Source organism: Coturnix japonica, chromosome 6 (genome assembly GCF_054131305.1).
Source record: "Coturnix japonica strain WE chromosome 6, WE-NBRP24, whole genome shotgun sequence".
NCBI classification, from domain to species: domain Eukaryota; kingdom Metazoa; phylum Chordata; class Aves; order Galliformes; family Phasianidae; genus Coturnix; species Coturnix japonica.
In genome coordinates, this window is record NC_140668.1 from 18097940 (window position 1) to 18119162 (window position 21223).

The following is a 21223-nucleotide window of genomic DNA, read 5'->3' on the forward strand; positions in this document are numbered from 1 at the left end:
CTCTGCACGGGACTTCCAGCAGAGCTGCCGCTGGACTTCCTGCTGCATTCTGCGGTCCGCTCTGCTGCTGTCGCACCTCAGCAGCGCCTCCGCCAGCTGCCGCTGCAGTTGCCATGCCTGGCGGATGGTGTCATTGCGCTGCTTCTGCAGCAGCTCCTGCATCTGGTGCAGCTGGGCCTCCTTCTCCTGCAGCAGTTGGCAGATCTCTGCTTGCCACTGCCTCAGGCTCTGCTCCCGCAGGCGCTGCAGCTTTGACACCCGCACCCGCTCCCACTTGGAGCGCAGTTTGTCGGCCAGCAGCTGCCGCTCCCGCTCTGCCGCCTCCTGCCGCTCACGTCTCTCAGCAGCGCAGCGGCGCTGCAGCTCCTGGGAGCGGAGCCGCTCGCCCTCCAGCTGGGCCTGCAGTGCCTTCAGCTCCTGCCTCTTCTCCTCCCACTGCGCAGGGCAGGTGGGGGGCTGTGCCGGGCCCCGGCGGGGAGAGGGCCGGCTGCCCGGGAGCCCCAGGTCTTCCTTGGCTGTCTCTGGCACCTAGAACCAGAAAATCATAGAATAACAGAATGGTTTGTGTAGGAAGGGGTCTTCAAGACTCTCCCGTTCCAAGCCCATGCCAAGGACAGGGACAACTTCCACTAGGTCAGGTTGCCCAAAGGTGCGTCCAGCCTGGCCTGGGGCACTGCCAGGCGTGTGGCAACCACAGCCTCTCTGGGCAGCCTGTGCCAGCACCTCTGCCCCCTCATGGTGTCCCGTCTTCATATACCTCATCTAGATCTCCCCTCTTCTACTTTCAGGGCGTTGTCCTTTGTTGTATCACTACCCTCCCTTACAACCAGTACATCTCCAGCTTTCCCCAGTTCTCCTTCAGGCACTGGATGGCCGCTCTGTGGTTTCTCCAGAGCCTCCCCTCCCCAGGCTGAACAATCCCCACTCTCTCAGTGTGTCATCTTACCTGGACCTGAGCGTCCTTCATGGCCGGTTGACTGGAGCCCTGCTCTGCACGGTGGCGGTGCAGAGCTCCCTGTTTTTCCTGGGAGCAGGACATTGCGTTACGGAGCAAGTCTGCCCAGCTCCCCACAATGTAAAAGGTGAAGAGCCTCCTCTCCAGCTCCAGCTGACGCTGGAGGTGGCGGATGCAGGCTGGCTGCTCACCATCCGTCTCCCAGCGCAGCTTGCTGAGGACGTCCTGCAGCTGGGCATGGGCTGCCTCGCTGCTGGGGGGGTTCCTCAGCACCTTGGCCAGCTGCTGCTGCAGCTCCCGAGCCTGGCGCAGGGCTGCATCGCAATCACGCTGCAGCTGCTCCTTTGTCGCGCGCAGCTCGGCCTCCTTCCAGAGCAGCAGCTGCCGGGTCCCCGTCACCCGCTGCCGCTGCACCCACTCCTTCAGCTGCTGCTCTTCCTGGGCCTGCTGCTTCTCCCAGGCACAGCGCAGTTGGTCGGTCAGCAGCTGCCGCTCCCGCTCTGCCGCCTTCTGCAGTTCACATCTCTCGGCAGCCCAGCGGCGCTGCAGCTCCTGGCAGTGGAGCCGCTCGCCCTCCAGCTGGGCCTGCAGCACCTCCAGCTCCCAGCTGTTCTCCTCCTGCTGCGCAGCGCAGGCTGGGGGCTGTGCCGGGCCCCGGCGGGGAGAGGGCCGGCTGCACTTGGCTTGTCCCCGTCCTGCACTGCCTCGCAGCACAGCCATGGGAATCTGAATAGACCTTCGGCCTCCAAAAGCTGTAGCCAAAGGCCACCAACAATCACTCTCACTCTCACTCGTGGGATCTGCAAGGACAGATGCCCCTGACCCCGTAGCGCCCACTGCCTCTCGTCCCTGTCGCAAGGGTGTGCAGACAGTGAATGCCTTGGGGGTGCTGCGCCAGCACCTTCTGTGCTGTGTGCTGGCCCAGCTCATAATGGAGGGCGGGGCAGTGACCTTCAGTGCTATTGGACAGTGGGGCCTTCTGGCCCAGCTCATAATTGAGGGCGGGGCAGTGGCCTTGAACGCTATGGGGCAGTGAGACCCTGTGCCCCCTGCACGTCATGGAGGGTGGGGCAGTGGCCTTCTGCGCTGTGGGGCAGTGCGGCCTTCTGGCCCCAGCACAAAATGGAGGCTGGGCAAAGTGGATTGAAGCGGTGTTGGGAGGAACCGCCTCCCACAGTGCTGGGCTACGTGGACTTCTCTGGCACTGGAGAAGAACAGCAGCAGGCCACCCGTCTCATTGTGATTTCCATTTAGATGGCAATAAAGGAAACATCTCACCATACCTACGAGCTAGTTAAGTTAAAAGAACCTGGTTGCCGGTGTACCCTGCTCAAGGAGCTGCTCGAGCAGATGGCCAGGCTGCTGCAAGAAATCAGCAGCCTGAGGAGCTCTTGGGAATCTCTGAGGGAGACAGGTAGGGGGAGGTGTGAGCCTACTTCCACCACAGACAAACAGCCTCATCCTAAGTCCCCACGAGTGGGAGGAGCCAATCCAGCTGCTCAGCTGCAGGTCAGAGACCTAGACAGCCCACGAGAGGAAGGGGGCTGGGCCCTCGTATCTGCTCAGAGCAGAAGGAAGCGTCTGCCCCCAAGCTCCACACAATACTGCCAACCTGTGCAGCGTCCCCTACAGCGTCCCTGAGTAATAGATTCCAGGTGTGAGAGGTAGGTTGTGTTTTTGCAGCATAAATTTTCAGTATTTCTGTATGTAGCATAGGAAAAATTGCCTTTCACAAAGAAAGCTTCCGAACAGAGTAAACTTGAGACTAGGGCATTCTGACCACAGTAAAATTGGCATAGGCACCAGGTGAGGTAATTATGCAGGGCAGGGACAAAAAGACAAAAAATGGACACAAAATGTACACAAATCGGACAAAGGATTAGACAAAAAATAGAGAAAATAATTGTATTAAGAAAGTAAAAAGGAAAAGAATTGGACAAAAAAATTGGAATAAGAAACTTAAAAGGACAAAGAATTGGACAAAAATGGGAGAAAGAACTTGAAAGGAAGAGAACTGGACCTGCAGCTTCATCACAGAATCACAGAATTGTAGGGGTTGGAAGGGACCTCTAGAGATCATCGAGTCCAACCCCCCTGCCAAAGCAGGCTCCCTACACCATGTTGCACAGCTCGGCGTCCAGGCGGGTCTTGAATAGCTCCAGAGAAGGAGACTCCACCACCTCCCTGGGCAGCCAGATCCAGTGCTCCGTCACCCTCACCGTAAAGAAGTTCTTGCACACATTAATGCGGAACTTCCTATGCTGAAGTTTCAGCCCGTTACCCCTAGTCCTGTCCCCACGCACTACTGAAAAGAGACCAGACTCACCACTATGGCTCCCACACTTCAGGTATTTATAAACCTGGATCAAGTCCCCTCTCAGCCTTCTTTTTTCAAGGCTAAACAGACCCAGTTCACTTAGTCTCTCCTCATAGGGGAGATGCTCCAGGCCCTTCACCATCTTAGTGGCCCTCCGCTGGACTCTTTCCAAGAGATCCCTGTCTTTTTGTACTGGGGAGCCCAGAACTGGACACAATATTCCAGATGAGGCCTCACCAGGGCAGAGTAGAGGGGGAGGATCACCTCCTTCGACCTGCTGGACACGCTCTTTTTAATGCACCCCAGTATGCCATTGGCTTTTTTGGCTACAAGGGCACACTGCTGGCTCATGGTCAATCTGTCGTCCACCAGGACGCCGAGGTCCCTCTCAGCAGAGCTCCTCTCCAGCAGCTCTTCCCCCAGCCTGTACTGGTGCATGCAATTATTTCTCCATAGGTGCAAGACTCTACACTTGCTTTTGTTGACCCTCATCTGGTTTCTTACTGCCCAGCTCTCCAGCCTGTCCAGGTCCCGCTGAATGGCAGCACAGCCTTCAGGCGTGTCAGCCAATCCTCCCAACTTCGTGTCATCAGCAAACTTGCTGAGGGTGGTCACTATCCCCTCATCAAGGTCATTGATGAAGCCGTTGAACAAGACTGGAGCCAGTACAAACCCCTGGGGGATGCCGCTAGTTACAGGCCTCCAGCCAGACACCCTACCACCAAGGACAACTCTCTGCGCTCTGCCAGTCAGCCAATTCTCGACCCACTTCACTTTCCGCTCATCTATCCCATATTTCCTCAGCTTTGTTATAAGGATGTCATGGGGAACAGTATCAAAAGCCTTACTGAAATCAAGGTAGACTACATCTACTGCTCTCCCCCCGTCCACTCAGCTAGTGACATCTTCATAAAAGGCCACCAGGTTGGTCGAGCACGACCTACCCTTGGTGAACCCATGCTGGGTACTCCTGATAACCTCCTTATCACCCAGTATTAAACCCAATACTACTCAATAGTAAAGTCTTACAGGAAAGCGAGACCTGCAGCATCAAGAGAACCCAAACTACTCACAGCCTAATCATAAAGAACGTCACTAAGAACGATGATGGAGCAGGAGTGAAATTTGCAGCCATCCCCTGCCATCATGGCAGTGAATCTCAGTTTGGCCCCAGTGCACACCCGTCACTCACAACAACCAAAAATGGCCTTACTGGGAATGGCAACCACTGTCACCAAACCAGACCAATGCATTTCTTTCAGAAATACAAGGTCTGGTATCCTAACAGTTTTATGATCTTGTATCTTTCCCAGTTTTTATTTAAAAAAACAACTAAATAAATTGTATTACTCATATAAACCATATATAATGTTGTATATGATGATTTGTTCCCCCTCTGCCCCATCAACATAAACTACCTGTAACTACCCTTTGCTTTGGTTTCTATGAGGCCCTCTTTCCCTTTCAGTAGCAAAGTGCTCCCTTTACATTTATTATGGGGTCCTTTCGGCTCTTCATTGTGGCCCATGACAATTCATCTTCACACAGTGCAAACCAGATATGCCATAAGGTTGAACAGCTCTGTTGCACTAGAAAGCAAAGCACTGGCTTGCAACCACCCTGTTCACCCATCTGCAGGGCTTACACCAAGACACCCATCATCTCTCCTCCCTACTTTGACGACTTGCCACTGCTGTGAGGTACAACGACATTTAATTGCAAATGATAAACAAACATACTGAAAAGATCTCTCATGCTGCTTAGGCTGACCCCTGCTTTGTGATGCAACTCCATCCAGTCAGATCCACCACCGTGACTTTGACGGCTAGGAACAGAACAGCCTAAGACTGTCAAAAAGAAAATGATTCAGACACCCAGGTGCCACAGCTTTTCAGCACTTTACTCCCAGAACACTGAGACTCCAAACCCTCAGATGGATAACACCGAACTGGGTGCCAGCACTCTATGTAAAATGGCCTGCGTGGAGTTAGTTATTCTCAGCACCATCAGACCATCAGACTCAACTCCTCCAATAGGAACCCTTCCCTGGTGCCCATCTCTCCCCTATGCCCAGAGCCCCCATGTTGGGTGCCAGCTCTCCGCCTGCTGTTGCCTGTTGGGGCTGCTGCTGCAAGCAGGGCAGTGTGGGGCTGCCAGGGAGGTGGACTTGGCATGGCCAGAGCAGAGGCTGCCACAGGAGCCCGATAAGACTGAACGTGCACGAGTCTACGGGGCACCACAGACAACAGGCATCCCAGGGTCCCTTCCAACCCAAGTCAGTCGGCAGCTCCCAGCAATTCCAGTGTTTTGTTCAATGCCACATCTCATAAGCCAAAGCGTCAGCGAGGCTGGAAGCAGCACATTTGGTAATGGACATTAAGCTGGATGACAACATGTGACCCCCAGCTACAACACAAATGATCAGATTCAACTTCAAGCACACTTTTTGGTTTCTACAACACTTCCCCTGTGCAACCAAATGAGGCCGGGTGGCCGGAGCTCCCACCAGAGGCAGGCTGCAGTGTGATTGGTTTGCCAGGCCTCAACTTTTCTAATCTGCTGCAGACAGGAAGTAAATACAGCTGCTCTTGAATTAAATACACACACTGAAATGGCACAGTGGAGCACCATGCTGAAGACAGAGCGGGTTTGGTGTGCACATGGTTTTGTGCAGCAGCACATGGAAAATTCAGTGACAGTAACTCCCACCATCGCTGTAAACAGCTTCCCTTTTGCATTGCAACCCACAGCCACACAGCCCAGCCCATCCTGCAGCCATCCCCTGCCATCATGGCAGTGACTCTGCCCCACCAAGTGGCTCATTACTGCCTGTAAGGCTCACCTGCCCATATGCTTACAAGCAAATCTCACACCTCTTGGTTCTGGATTCTAAATCAACCAGCACTTAAAAGGAGCCTAACAGGAGGGAGAGCAACATTTACCACTGTCAGGACAAGTGGAAAGAGTTTTAAGCAAAACAAGGGACAATCAGGTTCCACACAAAGGGAAATTTCTTTACTCAGAGGGCGGTGAGGTCCTGGCACTGCTGCCCAGAGAAGTGTGGGTGCCCCAACCCCAAAGGATTCCAAGGCCAAGTTGGATGGAGCTCGTGATGCCTGAGCAGCTGCACGGAAACCCTGGCCATGGCAAAGGGCTGGAAGTGAGTGGGCTTTAAGGTCCTTTCCAACCTAAGCCATGACATGAGCCCAAGAATACAGAGAGATGCAGTTGTGCTTAGAATTGTTACCAGGAAAGTCTGTTGGGATTGGAAATATTAAAGCCTCAAGCAGTTAATACGTAGCAATTCACAAGATCAGGCCATGGGAGTGAAACATGAGTTTGTGACATGAGGCCGGATCCTGACCAAGGGAAACGAAGCTCAGAGACAGGGCTGCAAGCTGAGCGACCACACTCAGATGGCAGTATGGGATGTTTACATGATAGCAGTGCCATCAGCAAGTGCAGGCGTTAGGGTGACAATTGTAACTGTGCCATGAAACAACTTCACCTGCACCTGGAAAATGACTCAGGGCAACATGCAGACAATGAAAAGCAGAGGCACCTGTTTCTCCTCATAACTCTACACCTCTGCTGCTCTGCCTGAATGTGGGAGAATTGCAGCCACCCTGCAGGATCATTGCAGGGGACAAAAGTGGGTCCAGACCCATAGAAGAGCCCCAAGGATGCTTTGGGTGATGGAACACAGCGTACCCTCACAGGGGAACGCAGGATCCCAAATTGGGAGCAGCGGCTGATGCAGCAGAAGGCCGTGCAGCCAGAAACAGCTTGAGGGAAATCTCAAGATTGCACCAAGGGAAAGGGCAAAGTTCCTCCCTTGGGGAGGACCTAAATGAGGCACCAGGGAATGTGGGGAGTGACCAGCTGGAAAGCAACCCTGTAGAAAAGCCCCGGGGAAGCAACGTTGGCAAGGGACACGGAGACAAACAGAGGCTACCAAAGTACATTGGCCAGAAAAGGGAGAGGACAGAAAATATTCAACCCACATCCCACCAACAAACAAGACAGGGGGACTGATGGCTAACAAATGACATGCAGGAGGCAGAAGTGTAATATTAAAGAGCAAAGCCCTGAGTAGGATCACACAATCCATAAGAACATGCTATAAACATGAGGCTGATGTTCACAACTCTCCATCCAAGTCATGTTAAACATCACCCAAAAAGGGAAGAGAGAAGGCTGGGATGTGAGGGATAGTACAGGAGGGTGCAGAGGAGGGGCGGGATGAGAGATTAAGGAGACGAGAGAAACCAAGAAGCTGGGCTGCGCTTTCCTAACCAAGACAGGGATCCCTTCTTGGTAAGCACTGCCCCTTCACTTCCTGGTGAAAAACACCCAGGATAGCATTTGCTTTGCTTTGCTTTGCTAGCACTGCTACCAAATACCAGCACAGTCACAGCCACAGCACTGAGCAACAGCATCCACAAATCTGTTATATTTCTAGCTTCAATAGATCATTTATTCTCACTGTTAGTGAAAATGTCCCAGTTAAAGCCCTAGGGTGGACTCTGGCTGGAAAACGCCACAAACAACCACCGGACAGCAAACCTCCACCTATCTGTGCAGTCTGTGATGGCAGCGCAGGGTCACAGTGGCCCTGTGACCTCACAGTGGGCCGGGTGCCTACCCATAGCCAGCGGGCCCAGCCCGCATTGAATCTTGCTGGCGACTCTCGAGGTGTGAACGTCTCCTGTGGGAGCACGAGACACTGAGACCTTGCCAGTGCGAGAGACATCAGAGTCCTGCGAGAGGACTGCGAGTGACTGAGGATCCCATTGGAGGATCCCCAGAGCTCAGAGCTTCTGCCGGTGGCACACGAGCTGTCTGCCACAGGTAGGACGCCTGACAGGCGCTGAGGCCCAGAGGCTGCCGACTGCTCTGCAAGAGGCAGCTTCACCCAAATCCATCCTTGGAGCCACACAGCGCCAGGGCAGCCGCAGCCATGAGCCGGGAGGCGGCTTCCAACCGGAGGAGGAGGGAGACATGGACGTGGCCGGCAGAGGCCCACGAGGAGCCGTGCCCCATCTGCCTGGGCCCCATGGAGGATGCCGTCCGCGCTCTGCCCTGCAGGCACATCTTCTGCAGGGAGTGCATCCAGCACTGGACGGCCAACACGCCCAACTGCCCCCTGTGCCGGGGGTTAATCACCGGCATGCTGCGCCTCAGCTGGCGCCCCTCGGGTCGCCCCCCGACCCGCCGGCCCCGGGGAAGGCTGCAGCGCACCAGGGAGCGGCGGCAGACAAGATCAAGATCTGCCCATCGCTCCCGCAGCGTCCCAGCACGGCGCACGCAGCGCAGCCCCTCCAGGCCCCCCCGCCCGCTGGTGCGCAGCAACTCCTGGCACGGGGACCCCAACCAGCGCAGCCGCTTCGAGGAGCCACCCCGCGAAGAAGAGGACGGGGAATGGCTGAGGCGGGTGGCCCAGGAGCGGCGGATGGCCGCTGGAGACCACACGCGGCACCACGACGGGCCCCAGGTGTGAGCGGGCGGCCCAACCTCAGCCGGGAACAGCAACACCCAGAGCTCAGAGCTGCAGCTGAGAGCTGGAAGAACAGAACATCATCACCACGACCATAGGGCTGGGATGGCCCTCCTGCGACACACAGGGTGCACGGGGAGCGGGACACTGTCAAGAAATTAGAGTGCACCTGAAATGGGACATAAAGCTCCCCTCGATTTTTGCCACCGGAATCTAAAAAAAAAAATCGCCATCTCTTGCATTAATCCCATCCCTGCTGTTGATGCAACACCTGGAAGATGCATATAGCAAGTGCCACCCTACACATGCTATGGACTGAGCAAATCTTCCTGGTTTTTATTGGCAACAAGAAATCCTACAGCTCTGCCAACTTCTCATGCTGCATTCAGTGACAGTCATTCCCACTGTCACTGTAAACAGCTTCCCTTTCCTATCCCAACCCGCAAACAAACAACCCACCCCATCCTGCAGCCATCCCCTGCCATCATGGCAGTGAATCTCAGTTTGGCCCCAGTGCACACCCGTCACTCACAACAACCAAACATGGCCTTACTGAGAATGGCAGCCACTGTCACCAAACCAGACAGATGCATTTGTTTCAGAAAAACAAGGTCTGGTATCCCAACAGTTTTATGGCCTTGTATCTTTCCCAATTGTTTTTTTTTTGTTTTGTTTTGTTTTTTCTTTAAATATATACTAAATAAATTATATTACTTATATAAACCATATATAATGTTGTACATGTTGATGTGTTCCCCCTCAACATAAACTACCTGTAACTACCCTTTGCTTTGGTTTCTATGAGGCCCCCTTTCCCTTTCAGTAGCAAAGTGCTCCCTTTTCATTTATTATGGGGTCCTTTCTGCTCTTCAATGTGGCCCAAGACAATTCATCTTCACACAGTGCAGACCAGATAAGCCACAAGGTTGAACAGCTCGGTTGCATTAGAAAGCAAAGCACTGGCTTGCCACCACCATGTTCACCCATCTGCAGGGCTCACACCAAGACACCCATCATCTCTCCTCCCTACTTTGTTCCACTGGGCACAGACTGTTGGCTGCCCATCCTTCTGCTTTTCGTTCCAAGTCCTTACAGTGTCAGCTTCAACTTTAATTGCAACCAGTCAAAAGTAGCCACGAGTGGTACAAGAAGGAACCACAAGAAGTCCTACGGCTGGGACGAGCACATCTGCAGCTCGGGGCCTGTGTGAGCCCTGAATGCAGAGCCCTACATCTTTGCAAAGCCTCTGCCAGGAGCTGAGGGCAACAGCAGTGACTTGAAGATACAGGTGTGAGGGTGATCTTACCCGTCAGTAACAGCTTAGGTTAAGACTCTCTCATGCTGATTTACGTTTGACAGAGTAGTGATAAATAAGAAGCATGTAAATTTATCTGTTTGCTGCAAGTAGAAGGCATTTACACTTTTACTGATTATTAGAAATAGATAAGATGTGCTGAGGAGGGCATTGCTCCCTACCCTGTGAACGTACCGCCTCACCTCCAAATACCTGTGCTGACAGCATGTATAGCTTATCCTGCAGTCCATGGAGATAAAGGTAGCATCTGCTGTAACACAACACCTGACCCTTTTAGGGGGCAGGTTTGCTTTCTAACACACTGCAAGGAGTTCCACCAGCAATTGTGCTACACAACTCCTTACATTATGGAGCCACTGATGTTTTTAAAGAAGTCAGGTTGCAGTTTCACAACTCCTCTTGCAGACCTTTCCATGGCACCATCGCAGCCACACACAGACCATTTTCCACCGCCCGGCTGACACGGTGTTGGATTCCCTTCTGCCTACAGCCTCATAACAGAGAGGGCAAGTAGGGAAGATGACTTCAAGGAGAAGGAACTGCTGAAACTGTCACTGAGGTCCCCATAAATATTCCCCATGGACCTCATTACACATTTGAGCAAACATTACCTTCACTCACACAGCTAAATTTCCTGTTTGCTTGGCTGATCAATTCCTCATCAAATTTTAATGCGGGGTTCAGGCCGTCTGCGGCGTTTTAATTAGGCCTAAGATTGCACAGCGTTGGAGGCAAGCTCAGAGCCACCCAAACCCCCTCTGCCTGTGTATTCAGGGGGAGGGGAAAGGGGACAGGAGGAAATGAAGAGGCCAAGAACTAATTAACTCCTGTTACTAGGCTAAGTCTGCTCTCTAGTGGTCACATCGCTCAAAACACAGTGCATGAAAAGGTTATGCAAAAGAAAACGTATCCAAAAGTAATCGAACTCCTCTCCATCGAATAGAGGGAAAAGGAAATAAGCAAAATCTATCGTGCTTATTGCAAATGGGAACATTTACTTCCCCTGCAAAGTCTTATCTTTCCCCCCACTCCAGAATTCATACTCCTATAGGCACAAGAGCAACATGAGATTGTGACCATGTTCAAGGAAACTCTTCTTTCTACATGGTTGGAAACTGTTCCTGATGCTCAGAGCACTCTATACGTCCAGCTATCCATAACCATGAGCAGCTGCCTTCTGTCCCTTCGATCCAGAACACACGGACTGTGGCACCTCCAGCCTCAGGTTTGAGGAGTTTGCCAGTAGCATCCAGCCAAATTCCTTCCAAGTCCACCAGAATGATTAAGTTGTTAAAATCTCTATCTATTCATTGAAAGAAAATGGGCTGGAAAGAAGTGAAAACAAATCAAACACCTTATTTTCCTTTGCAGTTTGGGAGTGGTTGTTTAAAGCATTACTCCGCAGGGTGCAAAAGCATCATATGTATTTAAAACAGCTGTTTATTTCACAGAGACTCTACTCAACTTGGATTTTCTTAAAATCACAGTTTCTTTGAGAAGACATTAATAATATCAGCATCTGCAAGAGCACCAATTCACTGCTGAGTGGCATTGCAGCACGTATAGCAGTTGGTGCCTTAAGGAATGCAGTACTGTGTGCAGAACAGATCCCAAAAGTCACCAGGCAAGCATATTTTCAGGCACAAAATCTGATTCTTAACTGTATCTCTCTCTTAATAGATGTCAAGATGGCTGTCTTAAATCTGACAGACACGAGATCTAAATTTCTTCACAGCAAAGACCAAAATCAATAGTTAACCTGAGTGTAACCTCTCTGCTTGAAACCCATGTGCACCTAATTTAGGAATTACAAATTAATTAGTATGAATTATTATAATACAAATGATCAAAACACCATTTAGCATGAAGAACAAGCATAGCACAGGGCTTAAAAAAACAGCACAGCTTGTCAGTGAAATATCACAAGGCTTGAACCATCCAATGCTTTTTTCCTGCACCAGGAGCTACGTCATATTGTAGGTCTGCAAAAACCAACAGTGCAGGATCTTACTTCAGAATGCTGAGGGGTCTGAGCAAGGACAGACTTGTATCCTACATTTAGCATGAAATCACATCAGTTTAGAAGAATACTAACCGTGATCCGAAATTGTAGTAATTAAAGGAATAATGTCCAAATTTAATTATTGGGCCCCTCACACAAGTAAATGGAATTATCTTCAATGGTGTTCCAGTTACACTGCATAGCTGCAGCATTCATTGACTGGCACTGAGAGCAAATATCTGTGTACTTGTAAACGTGACAGCATCTACTGCAGCTTTTTGGGGAATAAATTAGTGGGAGGAAGAAGTAACTTCCTTGGCTGAGCAGAATAGTATTGCCTTGGTGCAGAGCTTGTACCCCTTGAGCATCTTGGACAGGATCCCTGCGCTGCAGAAGGGCAATATTAGCTGCCCAAAGAGTCAGAATGATAGAGAAATCAGCAGCTCTTCTCAGCTCATAGGCTGGGCAATGGGGAAGAGGTTTGGTCTCACACACAAGGTCTTCAGGAGGGCTGTGGCAAAGCTGGGAGTGGGCTTCCTGTTGGCAAATCACAGTGCAAGCGTTAATTGCAAAACTGTCTATTTTAGGATTGTACACAGATTTTATTTGACAAGCCAAATTCTGACAGTTCACTCTTCATCAGCAGAGTTCCTGCTCTAAATTACCAAGTGCCAATGGCACTCAAGGTAAAGCAGTGCGATAGTAACCACGGATTGTTTGAAGGTCCTGCCTCACAACGTCTATTGAAAATTGAGCATATAGGGCAAGGAGAAAAGAAAAAGCTGCATCCATAGGAATCATTTTGAGCTGACACAATGCACTGTTGTGGCTTTTTCCCTTCACAGCTTGCGTGCAGCAGTTCAGCTCGTTCTGTTTTCCCTACCAGCTGCTGTATGAACAGTGCCCCTGTCAGCAGGAAGTTACAAAGAAATGAATGAAGACTGATGATTAACGAAGAAAGAGGGTGAATATTAATCATGGAGTCAACATTTGATGGGAGCACTGATGGAATAGTGGTCCCACTGGAAGTTGTTAGGAGTTGATTTTTATGCCCCTGGGCAGTAGCTTTAAACCACGACTCATGATGGAAGAGAGGTAGCTCATAATGTTTTAAACAGGCCATGGTGGAAAACATACCTTCTCCCTCCCCTCCCCAGCTCCTCTCTTTTGTTGTGCTACAATGAGAACAGAGTTCCACCGTGCATCCTACATTTGCCCAGAGCACCCAAACTGTACAGATCAAACCCTTAAGCAGGCTCAAACAGGGACAGGACATTTCCATTTTTCCTTGCTGTTCTACCAGAAGTCTACAAAGTCGTCTGTGACAACACACTTCTATAGCGAAATAACTGAAGTATGAATTTTGGTTGTTTGCAACCTGATTCAAACCTCTTTGAAGGCAATAGGAGTCACAGCTCCACTACAGAGCAAAGCTCTCCTAACCTTGGCTGGAATTTCCTGTACCACACAAATTAATGAGCGTACTTGCAATCAATACTGTGTATGAAGTGCACAGCTGATACTCTCTTTCTTTGATATTATACAAAATCATTCATTATACCAGACCATTCATTTTTCTGATAAAAAAAAACAACTTGCAGATGCTGCCTTCAGGCAAGCTTTATCCACTTCCCAGACCCAACCACTGATCCAAAATGGAGATATCAAATACTGTTTGGATACTGCAGATTTACTGCACGCATCAACTTTAATTGGACAGTCAGAAAAGACTTGCAAAGTCACTCGAGTATGGCTGCAGCCCAAAACTGAAGTTAATGTGAGTTGGACGCACACCAGCATGCAGCTCTTCTAACAGTCCCATCATACAAAATAAGCTGTTACATGTGTTTTACAATTTCTCCTGCAAGTGTTTCAGGGGGTGTTTTGGAGGGGTGGAGAAACAGCAAGGAAGGAAGAGCTGATATCAAATGCTGTAATTCTGTTGAAGCTAACAGGATACTGATGTGTCACTACGACAGTTTTCCAATGTTTCTGTGGTCCTCATTAATCTGATCAGCACTCAGAAGGATGCAGAAATCACTGCACATGGGCTCTTCCATGAACCCTGCTCTACAACTTAATCTGTGCCATAGGATGTTGTGTCCTCATTTGGCCATGCAACAGCAAGTGTGTTATTTGTCCAGAGAAAGTTCTGGATTTCAAAACACAGGCAGCTTTCCTATTGCCTTTCCTATTTCCTACTTGGAGCACAATGTCAGGCAGATGACAATAGAAACCTGATAGGGTTTGCATGCATTTTTCTGGAGATTTAGGCTGCGATTTCTTGCCATTCAGCAACTATTCATCTCCCAGAATGAAGTGACTGTTCACAGGATGGTTACAGTTCCACTTATGCGTCCTACAGGAAGAAGGACAAAGCCAGAAGTGTCCCTTTAATTTCAGCAACAGTAAAGACAGAAGGGAGCCACAGCACAACTACTCACAAAGAGTCTGAGATTCAACAGAGAAAGTCTTACAAGTGCACTGAGGCCATAAAGAGCTGAACAGTAGAAATCATTTAATCCTCAGTGCTGCATTTTATCCACAACATTGGCCCTTCAACAGCCCAGAACCCTTCAGGTGCATTTCCAGAGCTGATTACTGCTGTTCCAAGCAAGTAATCTGCAGACACGCAGGTGATTTGCTGGGAAGCTGTCTGCTGCTGCTGCTCTCAGACCCTGCTCCCTTTTTTGCCTTTCAGTTTCCAGAGCATCCTCTGTGCACTAAAAAACGCTCCGTGCTTCTCCTCTTGCTTTCACAGCAGCTGCTTACAGAAAGCCAGCAGTACAAGAGGCAACAGACACAGAGGCAGCCTTTATTCTAATACTCTTGCAAAACTGTGTGCTACCTTGCAAAGGGTACAATGCATCGCAGCTCCCCTACATAAATAACTTTTTAACACACCTGTCATTTCAGATGTCACACCAGAGACAAGGTCAGGCTCGGAGAGAAATCAGCCTGCTCCATCCTTGACCCGTCATTCATCATGGCATTTGTCCACAGCCAAGCAGCCCAGCTGGTTAACAGGGAAAAAACCTTATCTGAGCTCTAAAAGGGTCCCATTTCTGATAGGAAGAACTTATTAATAATACTCTCTGGAAAGCAGCGGGAGTTCTGATGGACAGCTTTGCAGGGACATTTTTCAATAGAGAAGCTTAAAATCCTATATCTATGCACCAGATCAGCAGGCTGGAGGAGATGAGAGGTTAATTTTGCAGACAGCAAATGGTGACTGTTTGTAAGTTATTAGAGAGGGAAATATGCCTTCAGTGTTATGGGGATATACGAGCCTTGCCTTCACCTTTCCCCATGTATCATGCTGCGTGTCATCATAGGCACATTAGCACGTTGTGCAGGTCCCCTCAAATCACCGGGCAATAATTAGCATTGCCAACTGCTGGTTCTTACCTCTTTTACAGGACCCAGCTCAGTTCTTAAAACACGCACCCCCTGAATTCACATTAACTTCAGGAAAAGATTCCTGGGTCCTGTGGAGTTAAGAATAAAAAGTATAAAAGCTTTAAAAATGGCAGCTTTGTTCCTAATGCAGATAACTGCAGGCTTACGACAGCCTCAGAGGCTTCTGGCATTGGTGTGAGGGTTTGTGATTTGGGGGTGTGTGAGAGCAAGGAGAGAATGAGAAAAGGGAAAAGAGAAAGCAGGGGTAGATTCACAGTAGCTTAAAGAGCACTGACTGTGTGCTCGACAGCTCACTGACCTCGTTGGAGCGCCGAATGCAGGGCACAGGAGCCACATGGATTGGTTACGGACTCAGGCTGACCTCTGAAATCTGCACTCACAGCATTTTATGAGCTGATTGTTGTTAGACCCACAGACTAAGGCAGTTCATGGGCTCAAGAACACAGAAGCAAGTTCCCACGGCCTAAAGTTTCCAAATTGCATAGTAAAGACTCATGTATGAGCAATTAAGCCATCGCAGCTCTAGAGTTTTCCACTTAGTTCAGCTTTATTTTGTTGCAAGCTGAATTAAACTGCTATATTAAATTAGCAGATGTACCCCTAAGGAGCACTGCAGACCCTACCTACAGCTCAAAGAACAACACTGGGCTGGTTGGTGTCTGCTCTATCTGCCTTCTATCAGCTCTAGCATGGCTTCTGATATGGATATAGAAACTGTATTTTGAGATACAGCACGACCATCTTTACTTAATGTCTACTTAATCTCTACCATGTCTACTTAAGACACTTGGTATGGGGATGTCACCTGAACTGGTGTTGCTCATATGCCTTCTGTTCTCCTTACTTAAACAAATTCTCACCTTGCCAATGCAGTGCAGTTATTCAGACTACGGCTGGGATTTTCAGATCCCAAACTCCTCATGGATGGCGCTGGCTGTACATACAGTCTCCTTTGAAACCCAGGGCCATGCACAAAGCCCTGCCTCACTTTCAGCAGAGCCACCCTCGCCCTCCAGCTCTTGCTATCCCCAATCTTTCCCCATTCCTCAGCTCAGCTCCCATCATCGCTCTCCCTGTGCCGACTCAGCGTCTCCCTTAGAACTCATTTGTTTGCTCCGAAATATTTTGCTTCCTCTGCTTTGTTTCCCTGGACCTATCATTTTTATTTTATTTTATTTTATTTTATTTTATTTTATTTTATTTTATTTTATTTTATTTTATTTTATTTGCCTCCTTTCTCCCTCCACAGGGTGACAGCTATTTTATCACCTACAACAAGAAATGCTGAGCCTGTTGTGCAGGCAAAACATTTGCAAAGGGGCAGGGGGTACACAGAAAGCAGTAGGAAATTGATAAGGGTTGTAAAGGCAGCGCTTCCTTCAGATGCTCCTATTGTTTTCATTACTATTTGTGACTTGATCATTAATAAATTACTATTACTTTTTTTTTTTTTTTTTTTTTTTTTCCTGTTGGCTCCAGCCACCAAGGGAGCCAGCAGGTGCACCACTTTTACAATTAGCCCTCTGTAATGCATGGTTGGCAAGAAAAGTTGTCCGCAAGCTGCAGACTTTACCAACTGCTCGATGGCAGCAACTAGAGGACAGTGTGCAGGAAAGCACCTTCATGTGGCAGCTCACACAGCCAGAGGGGTTCAGTCTCAAACTTGGGGTCCTGCTTGTGAAGGTGAGTGGTAGAGGCAGGGGAAGAATGTACACAGGCCATCTATGGGGTAATGAGATCACAGTAAGTCTTACTGAAACCATTATTTCCATCATCTAAGATACGTTCCTGGTTAGAGGCAGCAGTGCAACTCATTAAACAGGAATCTGACTGATTAAACTGTTTTGGTTTGAGGAGGGGAAGTTTAGCAGTGAAATCAGAAAGTTGCTTCTCTCCATCTGCAGATTGTGCTCACTCACAGGCAGGGCTCTGGCTTTTCAGATCAGTGCTGTTCTCTGCGTTTGTGTTGGTAAAATTATGGTTGTAACAAATTCCCTTTGTGATAGAATATCATTCCCTCAAATACCACCATCACTGCATTGTCCTGTCCAGCAGCAGCTAAGTGGCACAGGCTGGGTGTTGTTTCAGTTCAGCCACATCAGGGATTATCAGCACAAGGAGTGTGCAGAGCTGTTGTGTAGTTTTTCCCCCCAAAAAAGACAGTGCAAAGCAGAAAGCATAAACCATTTGGTGATACCTATACAAGGCAAATGAAAAGTGAAAAATCCATTGCAAAGTAAATGACCACAGACCTCAGATCAGGCATGTAGCCAGCAATCCAGGGAAGCTGTGTATCTTTGTCTCTGAGACAGTTTTCTTCCAGTCCCAATGAACTCAGGTGTTTCACGTAGTTCTGATGGGAAAGCATGTTCCTCTCTTGGAGGAAGTCAGCTGGAACATGAAACTAATAAAGAAAGAGAAAAGAAAAAACATATATATTTAAGATGACATGCTGCTGAAAATCACCAGACTCAGAGCTTGGATTGAGCAGAGCAGGTTCCACTGATGCTGCTCTTCTGCCTTTGATAGCAGCTGTACAGGGTGCTCCAGAGAAGAACAAAGCAGCAACCCTGTGACAATCTGCCCCTTTTACTGCTGCAGGCACAGATCCAATCTGGGGACTGATTCATGCTTTGAATCATAAGATTAGAAGTCTTCTCCAGTATTTCCTTCCATAGAAGGAAATCGAACATCTCATAAGTGGCTTCCAAACAAGTATCCAGATTCCTTGCATCCTGCTAATGTGAACTGGACGTTAAACCAGCAGCCAAACAAAAAGACTGATTTGCTTTTCTCACACTACTTAATACCAGATTCAAAATGCATAAAATCAAAAACATTTCATAAGAACGTCTTCATTTGCAGACTCAAGTCACTATGAATTGATCATAACAAATACAGGAGACATTGAAAGCTCCTCTCCTGTGGCTCTCAAGGTCCAAACCTCTAATCTTGGTCACTGCATTTTCAGGCCACTGCAACCCAACAGGCACTTCTAAAAGAGCAGAAAAAAACCTAACAGGAGAATGCTGTCATGTCAATAGCTTTTCTAGTGAGTGTAATGAATGCAGACAACACAAGAGTACTTTGATAGAGGAATCCCATCTGTGTCTAACGAGTAAATCCATGCCGCGCAGTTTGCGTTCAGTGCAACCTGTTTCCTTCCTGAGAAAACAGAACACCAGGAGACTTTGAGGTAGAGAATTTAAGGCAGAACCAGTTGGTACAGCCTTATTCAGGATAAATATGAAAGCTCAAGGCAGATTCTCTTGCCCCTACTGTAATATATGCTATAAGTTAAGATCTACATGTATATCCAATCGCATTTGTGAAGGTAGGGAGGGGAAAAAAATCACCGTGTAGTTAGACACAATTAAATGAGTTACAAAAAGGGCACATCTTTAAAAAAAAAAAGTCTGAAAACTTTGAAACTGAAGTGGAATGGAATAGCAGCATGAAATGTCAGAGCTGAGTTAAATCCCAGCTTCAGAATCAGTCCTCGATCCAGCCAGAATAGGTCACCCAGCCTTCATCCTGCCAAATTTACACTGTTTGTTGAAGTATGCAACTCAAAAAGTTAGAACCAAAAGCTGTCCCTCTCCACTGCAGCTCAAACACACCATTCTCCCTACTGAAAAACTGCCAGCGTTTTCTGTTTTCTCTTGTTCCCTTCCAGATTTATTCTTGCCATGCCCAGCTGTGAGCAGGGCAGTGAGCAGGGGGTCGGGGCTGTGCAGGCTTCATGGGGCAGCCCGGGCACTAGCTCCTGTATGCCTTGTGCAGACCCCATACCATGAAGCCATTAGAATTCCTCCTGCAAGCAGCATGCTGAGTCCCTTAGCTCCTTCCTTTCACTTGACCTGAACTATAGATTCTGCTGGTTGTGAGCTCAATCACTGTCCTCCCCAGGTCTGCTATTAAACCTTGGCTCTAAGAAACCAAGAAATTAATCTCTGGTGCCCGACTTTTTGCAGCCCAGCGTGCTCTACAGCAGCTATGCACAACCTCTGATCCCCAACTGCATGGCCTCATCCATAAACAAAGGTACCTTGTGGAGTCTGGTGAACCCAGCTGATCCCTCACTAATATCTCCTGGAGCAAGCAGAGCACAAAGCCTTTCAGCTTGGAAGTTTTGCATTCTCTTACTCTTGGATTAAGAAATAAAACAAATTAAACAAGACCCTCACATCCCTACGGTCTTCATTTTCTAGAGCACACCCATTGCAACGGGTGAAAAGCATTGCTTTTGCCAGTTACCAGACAGAGTGTTAGTGGGTGAGACAATGCCATGCATCCCTCTGCACTGCAGACCCAGCGTGGCACTGGGGCAGCACAGTGAGGAACAAAGCCACTGTGCATTTGTTAATCTGTCATTCACACTAACAGCTGTGGGTACACGCTGAGAGCCACGGGCAGGGGACAGCCACCAAACCACAGCCAGCAGCACTATCAGAGCAGAGCTGAAGCACTGGGACCTCAGGCCTGTCTGCAGTAATTTTCTTTTGCTGATAGTTACAAGGATCGCTGCAATATAAATTCTGCATGGAGTGCTGAGAAAGGAAGGAGGCCCCGCTGCACCAAGCGCGGTGTTAGATAGGATGAGATGACCATGTAAATAAATGGGGCACAAAGGAAGTATTTTTCCCAATTTTACAGGTGAGGAACCATGGCTAAAAGCCATAAATCAGTTTTATTGAGGGGATACAGGGTATTTACAGGAGAAATAAGAACTGAGCCTCAAATCCTTATCCACTGCTCAGTCCCATTTTTTTCCTTTTCTGCTTTGAGGGCCAACAAAGCCCACCAGAACCAACCTTCGTGTCTGCCCATACAGGATGAAAACTACCTGTGCTCCTCCAAACTACCCACCATTTGCATGGGCAGTTCACCTGCAATAAGCACTAACCCTGAGCACTGATGCAGGCTGCTTTGGCACAGCAAACTACTCACTGTGTTATCAATGCAGGCGAATATTTACTATCCCTTTATTTTTTTTTTCCTAAGTGCAAACAATAGAAGAGCTCCCTCCATTCTGCAACGCTCTCTTCTCCATATAAGCCATTCAGCATTCACCAATGCAATATTTTGTAATTTCAATAATCACCAGTTTATCTTTCCCCATTTTCATGGTTTCTCTGGAGACCTCTCCCCTCTCACCAGGCATTAAAGCACAAGCGGTAGATTTGGCATTTGCCACAAGTAAGGAAACAAAAGCCTTCACGATGGGAGAGAAAGAAAGCATTGGGAACCCTGCTGGGACAGCTCCACTCCCATGTGCTTCTTTCCCCTCCAAGTTTCAGCCTCCCCTCTTGCTCTGAACCAACTGCTTATATGGCAGTGCTCTGACCCGAGGGTGCAGCGGCAGAAACAATAACCCAAGTTATACTTTTTTTCAAGTCAAACATCAATTGTGCTTACAAGGCAAAAATCAGCAGTCCATTTTCCTTCTGCCTTTATACTCAGAAATTCCAGACAGAGAACTCACTGCCTTCCCTTGTCACCCCTGTACTGCACAGCGGTGCTTCTCGCAGTGGGGCTGCAGGTCTCCAGCAAAGACTGAATTCCAGCAATGAGATGCCAGCCTCAAAGGGCAGTTGCAAACCCAGAAGGGAAAAGAGACATGAGATCACCAGCAGAACTACTTGTGCAGTGCTGTGGTTTCACCATCTAAAGAGCAGCCCCTCAGTAAACTCATTCCTTTTGAGGTCTTTGTCCTA

At 48.8% G+C, this 21223-nt stretch overlaps 1 long non-coding RNA gene across 1 annotated transcript; it reads right to left on the reverse strand.

The window, feature by feature from the left end:
* Positions 1-12488: 12488 nt before the first annotated feature.
* Positions 12489-17906, reverse strand: LOC146760426 (uncharacterized). The gene is made up of 3 exons (XR_014947644.1): positions 17759-17906; positions 15495-15574; positions 12489-12623 (listed from the first exon to the last, which is right to left on the reverse strand). It is a non-coding gene; the product is annotated as an uncharacterized LOC146760426 (long non-coding RNA).
* Positions 17907-21223: the final 3317 nt, after the last annotated feature.